Below are 12,903 nucleotides of genomic sequence, written 5' to 3' on the forward strand. Positions count from 1 at the left end.
TTTACGGTTCTAAAGTCAACACACATCCTGTAGGATTTTTGTCCATTTGGATTTTTCTTTGGCACAAGTATCAATGGACTATTATAGTTGGAATAGCTGTGTTCTATAAGATCGTCTTACAATAAATTATCAACTTGTTTATTAATTTCCTCTCTCTGACAATATGGTAAACGGTAATTTTTTATGTAAACAGGAATTTTATCTGTCAATCGTAGTTTCTGTTCATAAAAGTTGTTAAGTGTCATACGATCGGTCTTTAGTGCAAAAATATCATCATATTTTAGACATAAATCGAGGAGTTTTGGTTTGGCATAGTTTGGCATTTGTTTTTCTAAAATTGATTTTAATTCCTCTGACCTTTTCGAATTTTTTGAAAGATCATTGATTTTAAACACGTTGTAGTTGGTGATTTCATCCGTAACTATGTTACAATTTCTTACGTATTTTACCTCGTCAGTGACGTTTAAAACCTTTATTATCGGATTGTTAGTGTCGACAATACACTTTGCGGTGAACACACCTCTACAAATTTCCTGTGCGTCTATAAAAACTGGATGTTTAGATTTTTTCAGCTTAAATAAGCGATAAACTTCGCATCTAGGAGGAATTACCAATGTATTATCGGTTGTATTATGTAAAATTGAAATTTTATGAATATTTTTGCCAATGCCAATTGTTATGCTCTCGTTTGCATAGTCTATTATGCAATTGTATTTTTTTAAAAAGTCTTTGCCTAAAATACCATCTGACGGTATGTTGAATTTGTCATCTACTACATTTAGAGTATGTGGAATTGAAAAATTTGAATAAAAAAGTTCTGTTTTAATGGTACCCAATGTTGAAACTGTATCTGTCGTAACACCCGTTATATTTATGATATTGTTGTTATTTATAGAAGTATTTTGTTTTAAACTTGAAAGTTTTATAATTGATATATCAGCCTGTGAATCTACTAAGAAAGTGCATGTTTTAAAAGAGTCATTGCAATTCAGTTCGATAAAATCTGAGTAGTTCAGGTTTAAACAATAAATTGATTTATTTTGAAAAACATTATTTAATTCAGATTCTGGTCCCCCAGTGTTCGCTCCTGAAGGCCGTTGGCGTTTAAAGTGCGAACACTAGCGTTATTTGTAGTATTTGAACGTCGATTGTTGTTGTTACTGTTGTTATTGCTGTTGTTTCTGTTTACGGGCCTGCTATTGTTATTACGAAAATTACCATTACTTCGCGAGCTATAATTATTGTTGTTATTATGCCTATAATTGCTATTGTTGTTTCTGTTAAAATTGTTGTTGTACCTCGGAAAGTTGTTCCTGTTATATTGATTTGACCTGAAGTTACCTCGAAAACTATTATTTTGCCTGTTATAACGTGATCTAAACGCTAGTACCTGCCTTTCACTTGTTTGGTTATTTTGTTCTACGATCATTTTCGCAACTACATCCTTAGAATCAGTAAACGTAGTTGACGCTAAAATTGATTTTACTAGGTCCGAGCGAGTGTTAAGCCGACAAACGTTGACGGTTTGTTCGACTGCCATTTCGTGCGCTTTTTCCTGAGTCATTCCTTCTATAACTAATGATCGTTCTAAAGCATCGGAGAGTTCCTCAACACGTTTGGCGAATTCAGTATGATTATTATTAAAAACTTTTAACGATGCAATTTTTCCTGCAACAACTTTTGAGTTTTCAGGTTTTATTCTACCTTTTAACGCATCTTTTATTTGTTGAATTGTTGTTACTTCATTTGTAATTGCCTCACGCGCTTTCCCTTCTAACTTGGATTTTATAAACGAAATGAAAGTATTTGTCAAATTTTCTTCCATCAAATCTTCTATCAAAACTATTTTATCTATAAAGGATGCCAGTGAAAGCGGATCGCCGCTGTAGTTTTCTCTAGTTATGGATGCACACATAGTTTTCTTTTGCTCTGGAGTCGCCATTGTTGGTTGTTCTTCGCTAATTGTATCTAAATTATTATTGTGAAGTGAATTAGAAAATCCAGGGAAATCTTCAAGAAAAGATACGGGACTTTTTTTAATAATACTGGCTTTGTATGCTGAAGTTGTCGATGCGTCAGATAATTCTTCCTCAGTGTCAAAATCAGAACCTGATTCGCTTTCTTGTATTAATTCAGAAAGATTTTTGGGTATTTTTATATTGCAGTTAATTCTAGAAAAACATTTAGTGAGTTGTTCTCTGCACTTTGACAAGCTTTCGATTATTTAACTAGGCTTATCACGATTTTCAAAATATGAATTTACTTGTATTATAATTTCGTTATAGCCTTTAATTAAAGCATCTTCATATTCTATTGACTTTTTCGCTGAGATTGATCGGTTATTTAAAACTCGTTTAGTAACTTTAGTGAAATTAGAGCGTAAACTTTTGAAATTGGAATCAAAATCTGACATTTGACAACTGACATCTGAAAACTTTATTACATTTATTGAAAATATTTACCTCCGTGGCAGAAAAAAATGTTTCATGAATAAAAAATTCGGAAAAATGTTAAGATTAACGGTGTAGGCACTGTTTATACAAAAATGAATTTGAAACTATTCATTCACTGTGTAATTGTGGTATGCAATTTAAAAAGGAAAAAAAAAAATTTTTGGCGAAAAGATTTGATATTTTTGGTATTATACATATAAAATTGATGTATAATTTGCGTTTCAAAAAGGTTTTAAAAAAAATGTGTAAATTTGAAAAAATATTTTTCCGATTATATTTATTACGAAGCAGTGTTCGCATTTAAAATACAAAAAAATTCAAGTTCCATGTTAATGTTTGAAAAAGAAAGAATATAGTAATATATGCGTGATAATTTGGCCGTATATTTAAAAGTATTTTTAATGTACATTCAAAAAGTTTTCGATATTTAAATGTTTATATTAAATATTTGGTTAATTTTTGAGCAGAAAAATGTGTTGCTACATGCGCAGTATACAAATGTTTAGAAACAAAGTGGCAATTTTTGTTGCTACATGCATAGTATACAAATGTTTATAGAAAAAGTACATATGTACAAAGGCAAAAGTGTCAAGTTGATTTGCTACATGCATAGTATACAGGTATTTGTACACAGAAATGAAATATTAGATATATACGTATGTTCTAATCTACTCTACTGTACCGCTCTTTGTGTTTTCCTGCTTGCTGGTGTATGCGTTGTTGGTATTTTTCCGCTCCTTGCCTATGTAGCTGTTGTCGTCAAAAGCGATGCTGTTGCCGACTGGGTTTTTCTCTTCTTACTTTTGTTATGTATGCTTTTCTGGTTGATTTTATGGTATTGAGTAACTGGCATGATTTTACCGCTATTAACGGTAGTGCGTATTAAAGACGTAGCGGGTGGTTGTGATTCATGGCGTGGTACAGCATTTTCAAAAGTTCAAAATTTCTGTTCAATATGTATATATGTATGTATGCATGTACCACCGCAACTTTTGTTCGTAGGTTTTGGAAATTTTATGATTTTTTTTTTGTAGGTTTTTGAAATTTTATACTTTTTATTGTAGTTTTTGAAATTTTATAATTTTTTTGTCGTTTTTGAATTTTTATGATTTTGTATTTTTGAAGTTTTATAATTTGTAGAGAAATATATGTTTAATTTAGGTATTACTTCGTGTAATTTTGGAAATTTTTCCGTATTCGCACAACCACCACGCGCTATTTTTGCACTACCACCACGCACATATTCTTAGGATAAGATCTATTAATGTCTTTTGGCTTTATGTTTCGGGGGATTTTTCCACTTCCCCGGAGCCGTTTTTCCGCAAGCGAGTCACGGTCGCCATGTAAGATGACCATCGTGGTCATCTCTTTTCTTACCCTTAACATTGCACACGCTGCAGACATGCAGCTTCGCGACACGTATAAAGCTGTGGAAAATTTATTGGTTACTCACTGGTCTACACACACACTAACTTGTGATTGTAATGAAAACAAAATGTTCACTCGTATTGTGATACAATGATTTAATGCTTTATTTAATAAAGTTATTTTTTAAAAATATAAAAAGAGGCGGACTACACTTATATGTGTATATTTAATTTAATTAATTTTCACGAGACAGGCACGACCGTTCAGCTTCAATGCGCGTAATTTAATTGGCGTCATTCAAAGTGACGTTTGTTAAGGTAACCCTCATTGTGAGTGATTGGTGTGGTCAAAAAGATTGACGTGGTTAATATTTAATGATTGATGTTATGGTCACTCAACACTTATCATAAGGGTTGCCTTACAGAAGGGGCGTGACCGCACAATGACGGTAAAATGACTAGCCAGATGACGTGGAGCCAACTGCGCTGCAAAAATCGTGACAGGGGTGACGATTTGGAATGAAAAATTCTCCAAATGAAATAGCATGTTGACAAATTTAGCTTTCCCACAATGTATCGTGCTCTCTCGCGCCTATTATTTTTATAGGGATAGCAAAATACGTCATTTTTGCGTGCAAAAAAATCCGCCATTTCTAATTCAGCAGAGACAGCAAAACATTTGGTGGTGGAAAATTTTTTCAATTTTGAGAGTTTTAAGTGGAATATCTCCGGAAAGATTTAAAATTAAGAGGGAGTTCTCCAGATCACAAATATATATATTTTAAAGTGCGCAAACTTATAATTTAAAAGTTATCTGGTGTTAAAGTTTGCAAATTTGTATACAAATTTTATATGTGTATACGTATATATATGTGGCAGCACAGCTTTGTAATGTCATCAATAAAATATATATATATATATATATATGTGCATGTTGCTACAAACGCGCGATTGATTTAATAAAAACATGTATAATACGTAAAAACAATGCAAAAATGAAATGTGAAATATACAAAAATGCAATTTAAGTTTATCGTTGCCAATTTATATAGATATGTATGTGGATTAAGGTTTTGAAAGATGTGTAAATTGTAATTTAAAGTGCTATAGAAATTTGTTATATTTGCAAACTTTAACAACTAATAACTTTTAAATTATAAGTTTGCGCACTTTGAAATATATATATTTGTGATCGGGAGAACTCCCTCTTTCATTTGATACCAAGTTTTTACCAAGTTGCTCATCGAAAGAATTCACAATTATATAGCACCATACCACGAATTATGATAAAAGGTGGTGTGTGGAGAAACACTGAGGTAAGCATTTGACGCGACTGGTTACTCTTGGCCGTTTATTAACTAAATTGATAACTTTCCGGATGAAATCCTCAAAGCAGCTGTAATGAAATATGGCAAAAACCAGTGGTCACGTATTGAATCACTGCTGCACCGCAAATCTGCCAAGCAATGTAAAGCACGCTGGTACGAATGGCTTTATTCTAGCATAAAGAAGACAGATTGGTCACGGGAGGGCCAAATTAATGCCAACACAATGGCGTACAATTGTGCCGATTATTTCAGAGGGTTAACTGGCACCAATTGTTCACACCAAATTGTTAGGTACAGGATTCGCCACGGGTAGGTGAGGTTGGCAATCACAACCCCTTGAATCATTTTGGTCGGCAGGTATGCCGCGGATATATTCTTGGCACTTGTTATTGATGGCTTTTATGATGCTACCAACACAACCTGGACAGACGCCAATGCTCAGTCAACCGCCCAAGCCGGGTCAACCCCCAATACCCGGACACGTCCGGACGTCCTGGTTATAATGTATGCTAATACAACTAATAATTTACAAATTTGGTGATGATTATGTTTGTGTTATTTTCTTTAGCAACCACATGCACCTGTTACTGGTAAATATCAACAGCCGCAATAGTATGATCAAGCCCAACGCCGTTTAGATCCCGATCAGATGCCAAATCCGATAAGCGTTATCATTGAAAATCAAAATAGCGCTGGTGGTGCTTTTATTACTAATGAACAGGGTTTATCACCACCATTGGTGACCACAAAATATGTGGTAGAAGATCAGGGTAACTCCTCGCCACGTTACGTTAGGTATCGATAATCGAAATTATTGTTTTGTTTGGCAATTACATTGATCTTTCTTCTTTGCAGGTCGTCTTTGTATTGCATACCTGCAACAGGTGATTTATTAAAAACAACAGCTTTGTCCATTACACTTACCGTCTCACCAATGGCACGCACGGTTGAGGGTGAATATGAGCCACCCATTGTAAATTTTGGTGAATTGGGTGCAATTAGATGTAATGTTGTTGTTGTTGTAGCGATCGGGTTGCTCCCCGAAGGCTTTGGGGAGTTATCGATGTGATGGTCCTTTGTCGGATACAGATCCGACACGCTCCGGTAACACAGCACCATTAAGGTGCTGGCCCGACCATCTCGGGAACGATTTATATGGCTACATTGAACCTTCAGGCCATCCCTCCCTCCCCACCCCCAAGTTCCATGAGGAGCTTGGGGTCGCCAGAGCCTCGTCTGTTAGTGAAACGGGATTCGCCGCTCGAAGGTGAGGTTGACAATTGGGTTGGAGAAGCTATATATTGCGCTACACAACCCCTTGAATCCCTGTAATCGTTGCAAGATGTAATCGGGACAAGGCTCAATAGCAACTTGTAGATGCTGGTCGTCGTTTCCAATGTCTAATGTGTAAAGTAACAAGACATGGTAAAAAAATCTTTCACTTTTACTTGTGTTCATTGATCCATATTTTTTCTCAACAGTGCCAACTGCATATTTGCAACATTTGGGCCATACCGGACAGCGTGTCCATAAATATGAACGTCCTGAACTTGTATTGGGTACATGAGTATTTGTGTAAAAAATGCTTGGGTACCGATAGCTCTCATGGTAAACCTCAACTCATATCCAACATCAATGCCTCGCATTCAATTGTGGCACTGTACGCACTACATTGGGTTCACGTAGTATGGACAAACATATTGTTGATTCCAGTGGTAAGGCCACAATTTCAAATGATGGGGCAACCATTATGAAACTATTGGATATTGTGAATCCAGCCGTAAAACTCTAGTAGACATCGCCAAATTTCAAAATGCTGAGGTAAGTTTTTTGTTATATTAGAATGTGTAGAATAAAAATGTTTCTCTTATCAGGTCGGCGATGGCACCACTTCAGTAGTATTTTAAGCATGTGAAATCTTAAAACAAGTTAAGCCAGATGTTGAGGAAGGCGTGCATGCACGTATCATCATTAAAGCTATATATAAAGCATTACAATTATGCATGCTAAAATATGACATGGCTGTACATGTCGAAGCGCCAATCAAAGGAGCAACAAAGTGCTTTATTGGAAAAATGATCTGCCACAGCAATGTCCTCCAATGTCCAAGAGTATCAGAAAATTGTTGATGCTGAATGGCGTATTCTGTAGAATAAACTAGCTAAGTAAGGCGCCAATGTTGTGTTTTCTAAATTACCAATTGGTGATGTTGCTACACAGTATTTTGCAGATCGTGATATGTTCTCTGCTGTTCATGTACCAGAAGAAGATTGGAAACGTAGAATGAAAGCTTGTGGTGATGCTGTTATAACTACAGCTAATGATATTAATTCAGGTGTTTTGGGTCAATGTGATTACTTTGAAGAACGTCAGGTTGGTGGTGAACGTTTCAATATTTTCCAAGGTTTGACATTATTACGTTCTTGATTATTAAGACGTACTCTCAATTACGATATTTATTCAATTCAAATAGGATAACTATATATATATACAAAACTACTTCACAAATAAGATTAATACGTGGAATGACAATAACTATGGTTTTATGCAGTTAGCTGATGTCGACCGAATGCCTCAATATCTCACTTTGTCTTGTCACTTCTGCAATTGTATAGGGTTGCCAACACCTCCCCTTTTTGGTTGGATACTTTACCCAGGAACGAATCGTTCCACTGGGCGACGTAAACGCTGAAGTCGTTCTTTCAGTGTGGGTGATGGTCTTTTTTGCGATGATGCCGTATTCGATTCTGTCTCGTTTGAAACTAAATTCCTTTGAGTTTGTGTATCTTCATATAGATCGAACGCATCAATAAATGTGTTGTTTTCATTTTCTTCCCCAGCTGTCGTCGAGTCTGAAGTATGAGGGCGCTTTCGTAACTGGTTTGCGTGTGCTCTTATAACCTTTTTGTTGTTGAGCAGAACATTGTAAATAACATTCCCTACCCGCTCAATTATTTTTCCTGGTATCCATTCAAATTTGTTTTTGTTTTTGTAAACGCGAGCATATACTTTTTCTTCAGTTTGGAACACCCTTTCCTTCGCTCCATGTGATCTGTCAAATTATCTTTTCATACGCCTTTTTTGCTGATCAAGTTCGCGATTAATGTAAACCGGTTTAGGTTTTATCAAATCTAATGTGGTGTGTATGTTTTTTCCTAGTAAGACTTCAGCAGGTGTTTTGTTGTTTTCGTTGTTCTTGTTGGGCGATGAGCGGTAACACTGCAAAAACGTTTGTAAAATTTTATGAGTAGTTCCCTCTCCGTTTAATTTTATTAGAGCACGTTTGAAGGTGTCAACGAATCTCTCTGCTTGACCGTTCGACATTGGGTAGTAAGGGCTTGAACGTAGGTGGACAATGCCATTCTCTTCTAAAAACTGTTGAAATAACGCGCTTGTAAATTGCGTTCCGTTATCGGAGACTATAGTCTTTGGGTTTCCAAAACGTGCAAATATCTCATTCAAGATATCAATTGTTTGTTGGGTTGTTATAGAAATGGTTGGAACTATCTCTGGCCATTTGGAATACGCGTCGACAATTACCAGAAAATATTCGTTTTTTATCGGTCCCGCGTAGTCAATATGTAGGCGTTCCCAAGCGTGTGATGGTTTCGGCCATGGATGTAGTGACGTTTTATTTGGCATCTTGGCTGCAGAAGCACAGCTATTGTAGTTCCGTATTAGCTCTTCTATATCGGAATCAATACGCGGCCAATATACAAAACTTCTGGCGATTGATTTGGTTCGCTCCATTCCTGGATGCCCCTTATGAATTTGTTTGAGGATCCGTTTACGTAAAACGGATGGTATTACCACACGACGGCCTAACATAATGCAACCATCAATGATACTAAGCTCGTTGCTTCTCACCACGAATGGTTTTAATTCCGCTCCAATTTCTGTAGACTTTGGCCAGCCGTTATCGATATAACTTGATAGTCGCTTGAGTGTTGTATCTCTTTCTGTTTCGTACTTCACCATTCTGTGCGTTACTGGTAGCTTGTCAATTGCATCAGACAGAATTTTTTTGATTTCGCCTTCGAACTTTACCGAAGCGATGATGTAGTCTTCTGAGGATTTTTTGTTTTTATTTATGAGGCGCGACAGAACGTCAGCATAACCGAAGCTATTTGTTGATATAAAGCTAATCTCAAAATCATATGCTAGTAACTGCAACGCCCATCTCTGTAGTCGGTTAGCCTGGTGTGCCGAAATGCCTGTTTTCTTACCAAAAACGGCGAGTAACGGCTTATGGTCCGTATGTAGCTTGAACTTTCTGCCGAATATCATCTTATGAAACTTGGTGACTGCAAAAACGAGGGCGAGCCCCTCTTTCTCGATCTGGCTGTAGGCTTTTTCCGCTGGTGTAAGGGAACGTGAGGCGTGACAGACTGCTCTTATCGAGCCATCAGCATATTCGTGGAGAATACATGCACCAAGGCCGTAATTAGATGCGTCGGCGGCAACGATGATCTTTTCATTTGGGTCATAGTATGTCAATAGCAAATTTGAAGTAAGGATATCCTTGAGGCTGTTAAAACACTTGGTTTGGGTGGACGTCCAATTCCATGTTACGTTTGCCTTTAGAAGTTCGTCCAACGGCCCTCTAAACTGACGCATTTTGTTGATGAATTTCCCGTAAAAATTGATAGCGCCCAGAAAAGATCGCAGTTCGGTTACGTTGGTTGGTTCTGGCATCTCCTTAATCGCTGATATACGCTCCGGGTCAGGTCGGAGTCCGTCCTGGGATATAATATAACCTAAGTATTTAACTTCGGTCGCCGCAAATTTGCACTTTGCAAATTTAACTTTAAATCCATAGTCTTGAATTCTTTTCAAAACTTCCCGTAAGTTCCGATCATGGTCAATTTGGTCCTTTCCCGACACAAAAATATCATCTATATATGCTGCTGCACAGTTCAGGCCAGATAGCATTTTATCCATTACCTGTTGGAAGATGGCTGGGAATGTCTTTATTCCGAATATCATTCGATTGTAACGAAATAAACCCAAATGCGTATTGATCGTGAGTAACTCCTTTGATTTGTCATCAACTTCGATCTGAAGGAAAGCATCCGACAGGTCAATATGGCTAAAAAATGTTGCATTGGCGAGTTTCGCAAATATATCCTCTGGCAGCGGGAGGGGGTATTGGTATTCTTCGAGAGCGGCGTTTAAGCCTGTCGAAAAGTCGGCACAAATACGTATGCTGCCATTTGACTTTTTTGTCACGACTATTGGCGCAGCCCACTCAGAATTTGAAACTGGTGATATTACATTAATATTTTGTAGTCTTTGTAGCTCCTCCTCCACTAGATGCTGAATAGCGTAGGCCACTGGTCGTTTTGGCCGGAAAATTGGAGAATGCCCTGGCTTAACTACCAACTGCGCTTTTGCGTACTTGCACAGACCAAGCTTTTCCTCAAAGACCTCTGGAAAAGATTGTTTTAGAAGTAAAATGTTGTTATTTATATTTGTAACTTCACTTCCCCGTGGTTCTGCTGTTAATTGATTGCAGATTGCATTTATGGACATGTCTTCGAGATTTAGAGCTGTGATCCAGTCGAGCCCTAACACATTCAAATCCCGGACAGGTGTAACAAAACATGTGAGTTCTAATTCTTGCTGTTTGAATTTAACATTACATCTAAATTGCTTTGTTAGTGGTAGCTTTCCTGTTGCGCTACGGGCTGTGTCTTTAGCTTCGACTGCTTTTTTTGCGTTTAGCTTTCTAAAATTTTGTTCTGATATAATTGTGATATCAGATGCGGTATCGAGTTGTAGGGTCAGCTGTATGTTGTTTACGCTGACGTTCACAAATTTTTGCTGCGATGTATTGATTCGGTTGACAACACAAATACTCTTTGATTGCGGACGGGAGCTTTTGGATTTATTGTTGAGCTTTCATTTTTATAGTTTATAATTATTTAAAGGTTGCGTTAATGCTAGAACAAGTACATTGATTTTACGTGGCAGTGTTGAAAAATTTTTGGAAGAAACTGAGCTTCGTTACAAGATGCTATAATGCTTATGCGGCGTACAATTAAACATGATTCTGTTGTTGCTGGTAAGTCAAAATACAAATTGAAAAAAATGTCTAATCTTAGGGCCTCATTCTCTATTACGAAACGAACATTCGATGCGGATCAGAGACGAATCGCTAGTGTATTTGCACTATGTTAAACAATGGCAACTTATCACTTGACAATTACTTTTGCCTTCCTGTTAGTTAGAAAGGTAAAGACCGAACGAAAATTATAGAGAATACCATTGCTAGACGAAATCGTTTGGAGACGAATCGTTCGTCTGAGCTATCGTTCGCAATACAGAATGAAGCCTTTAAATTGTTAAGTAATATAATGAAAAGATTGTGTCCAAATACCCCCCAGCGGGTGAGGGGTCAGAATTTACCCGCGGTAGGTATGCCTGTCGTAAGAGGCGACTAAAATACCAGATTCAAGGGGCTGTGTAGCGCAACCCTTTAGGTTGCCAGCGCAATATATAGCTTCTCCAAACCCAATTGTCAACCTCACCTATCCGCGGCGAATCCTGTTTCACTAACAGACGAGGATCTTGGGGGGGGGGGGGGGTAGGTGGGTGGGTAGGGAGGGATGGCCTGAAGGTTTAATGTGGCCACATAAATCGTTCTCGAGATGGTCGGGCTAGCACTTTAATGGTGCTGTGTTACCGGAGCGTACCAGATCTGTATCCGGCTAAAGGACCATCACATCGATAACACTCCCCAAAGCCTTCGGGGAGCAACCTCATTGCTACAAAAACAACAACAACATTGTGTCCAAATCCCGAAAAAAAAATATAAAATTTGTGTCAGTGAAATGATAATTATTGCTTTTGGTTGTTAGTTTTGAGGCATCGTCATCTAGTTCCTTCTGATCGTATATGCCGGTTCTTTTGCATTCTTTTACATGCATAAAGTGCCGTTGAAGCCTTCCTCACCCTCTCCTCCACGATGAGCTTCCATGACAGCTTACTGTCTAGGATCATTCCTAGATATTTTGTGCAAGGTTTCTCCCGTAGGGTCGCCCCTCCTAACTTAGGCCTGGTCCAATTAGGGACCTTGTACCTCTTTGTAAACAAGACCATATGCAACGTCATCTGCGTAAACCGTAAGTTTTTCTGGTCCCTCGTAGAATCCCCTAAGCAGTTGATTAATGACCATCGTCCACAACAGAGGTGATAGCACCCCTCCCTGCGGAGTACCCTTGTCCACTAATTTCGTGGCCGCGTACAATCCCCATTGCGATGTAATCTTATAGCAGTTTAACATGCAGTCGACCCATCTGGGTAAGGCTGGATGTACTTTAACGTAATTAAGACCATCAATAATCGCCCATTTAGAAAGCCCCGGTAATGCTTAAGAAGACTTCTAGAGCATATTCCTTATATTCCAGGGCTTTTTAAACGGTTTTATTTAGCTTGAGTTGACAGGCTGCACGGCCTCATGCACGGCCGTTGTGAACGAATCTTGTAATTAAAATTTAAGTAACTTCCCGATAAGCTACAAGCTTGAAACTTGGAATATAGTTCAGAACCCGATGACAATGCAATAATAAGAAAAAAATCGCCGCTAGGTGGCGCAAGGATCGAGATATTCGCAAAATTCGCATTTGTGGTCCGATTTGGCTCATATTTGGAACACATAATACATGCAAGAATAGAAATCGACCTGTGAAAAAAAATCGCCGCTAGGTGGCGCATGGATCGAGATATTCGCAAAATTTGCATTTGTGGTCCGAT

The 12,903-nt window shown here is 37.7% G+C and overlaps 2 long non-coding RNA genes across 3 annotated transcripts; both read left to right on the plus strand.

Moving 5' to 3' along the window:
* Positions 1–5,392: 5,392 nt before the first annotated feature.
* LOC137246575 (uncharacterized) lies at positions 5,393–6,124 on the plus strand. The gene is made up of 3 exons (XR_010951567.1): positions 5,393–5,652; positions 5,717–5,943; positions 6,004–6,124. It is a non-coding gene; the product is annotated as an uncharacterized lncRNA (long non-coding RNA).
* A 536-nt stretch (positions 6,125–6,660) lies between these two features.
* On the plus strand, positions 6,661–11,173 carry LOC137246576 (uncharacterized). Of its 2 annotated transcripts, XR_010951569.1 has the most exons (4): positions 6,661–6,969; positions 7,023–7,313; positions 7,369–7,552; positions 11,079–11,173. It is a non-coding gene; the product is annotated as an uncharacterized lncRNA (long non-coding RNA). The 2 variants fall into 2 exon arrangements; XR_010951568.1 differs by having other exon boundaries at positions 7,023–7,552.
* Positions 11,174–12,903: the final 1,730 nt, after the last annotated feature.

Source organism: Eurosta solidaginis, chromosome 3 (assembly GCF_040869045.1).
Source record: "Eurosta solidaginis isolate ZX-2024a chromosome 3, ASM4086904v1, whole genome shotgun sequence".
NCBI lineage: Eukaryota > Metazoa > Arthropoda > Insecta > Diptera > Tephritidae > Eurosta > Eurosta solidaginis.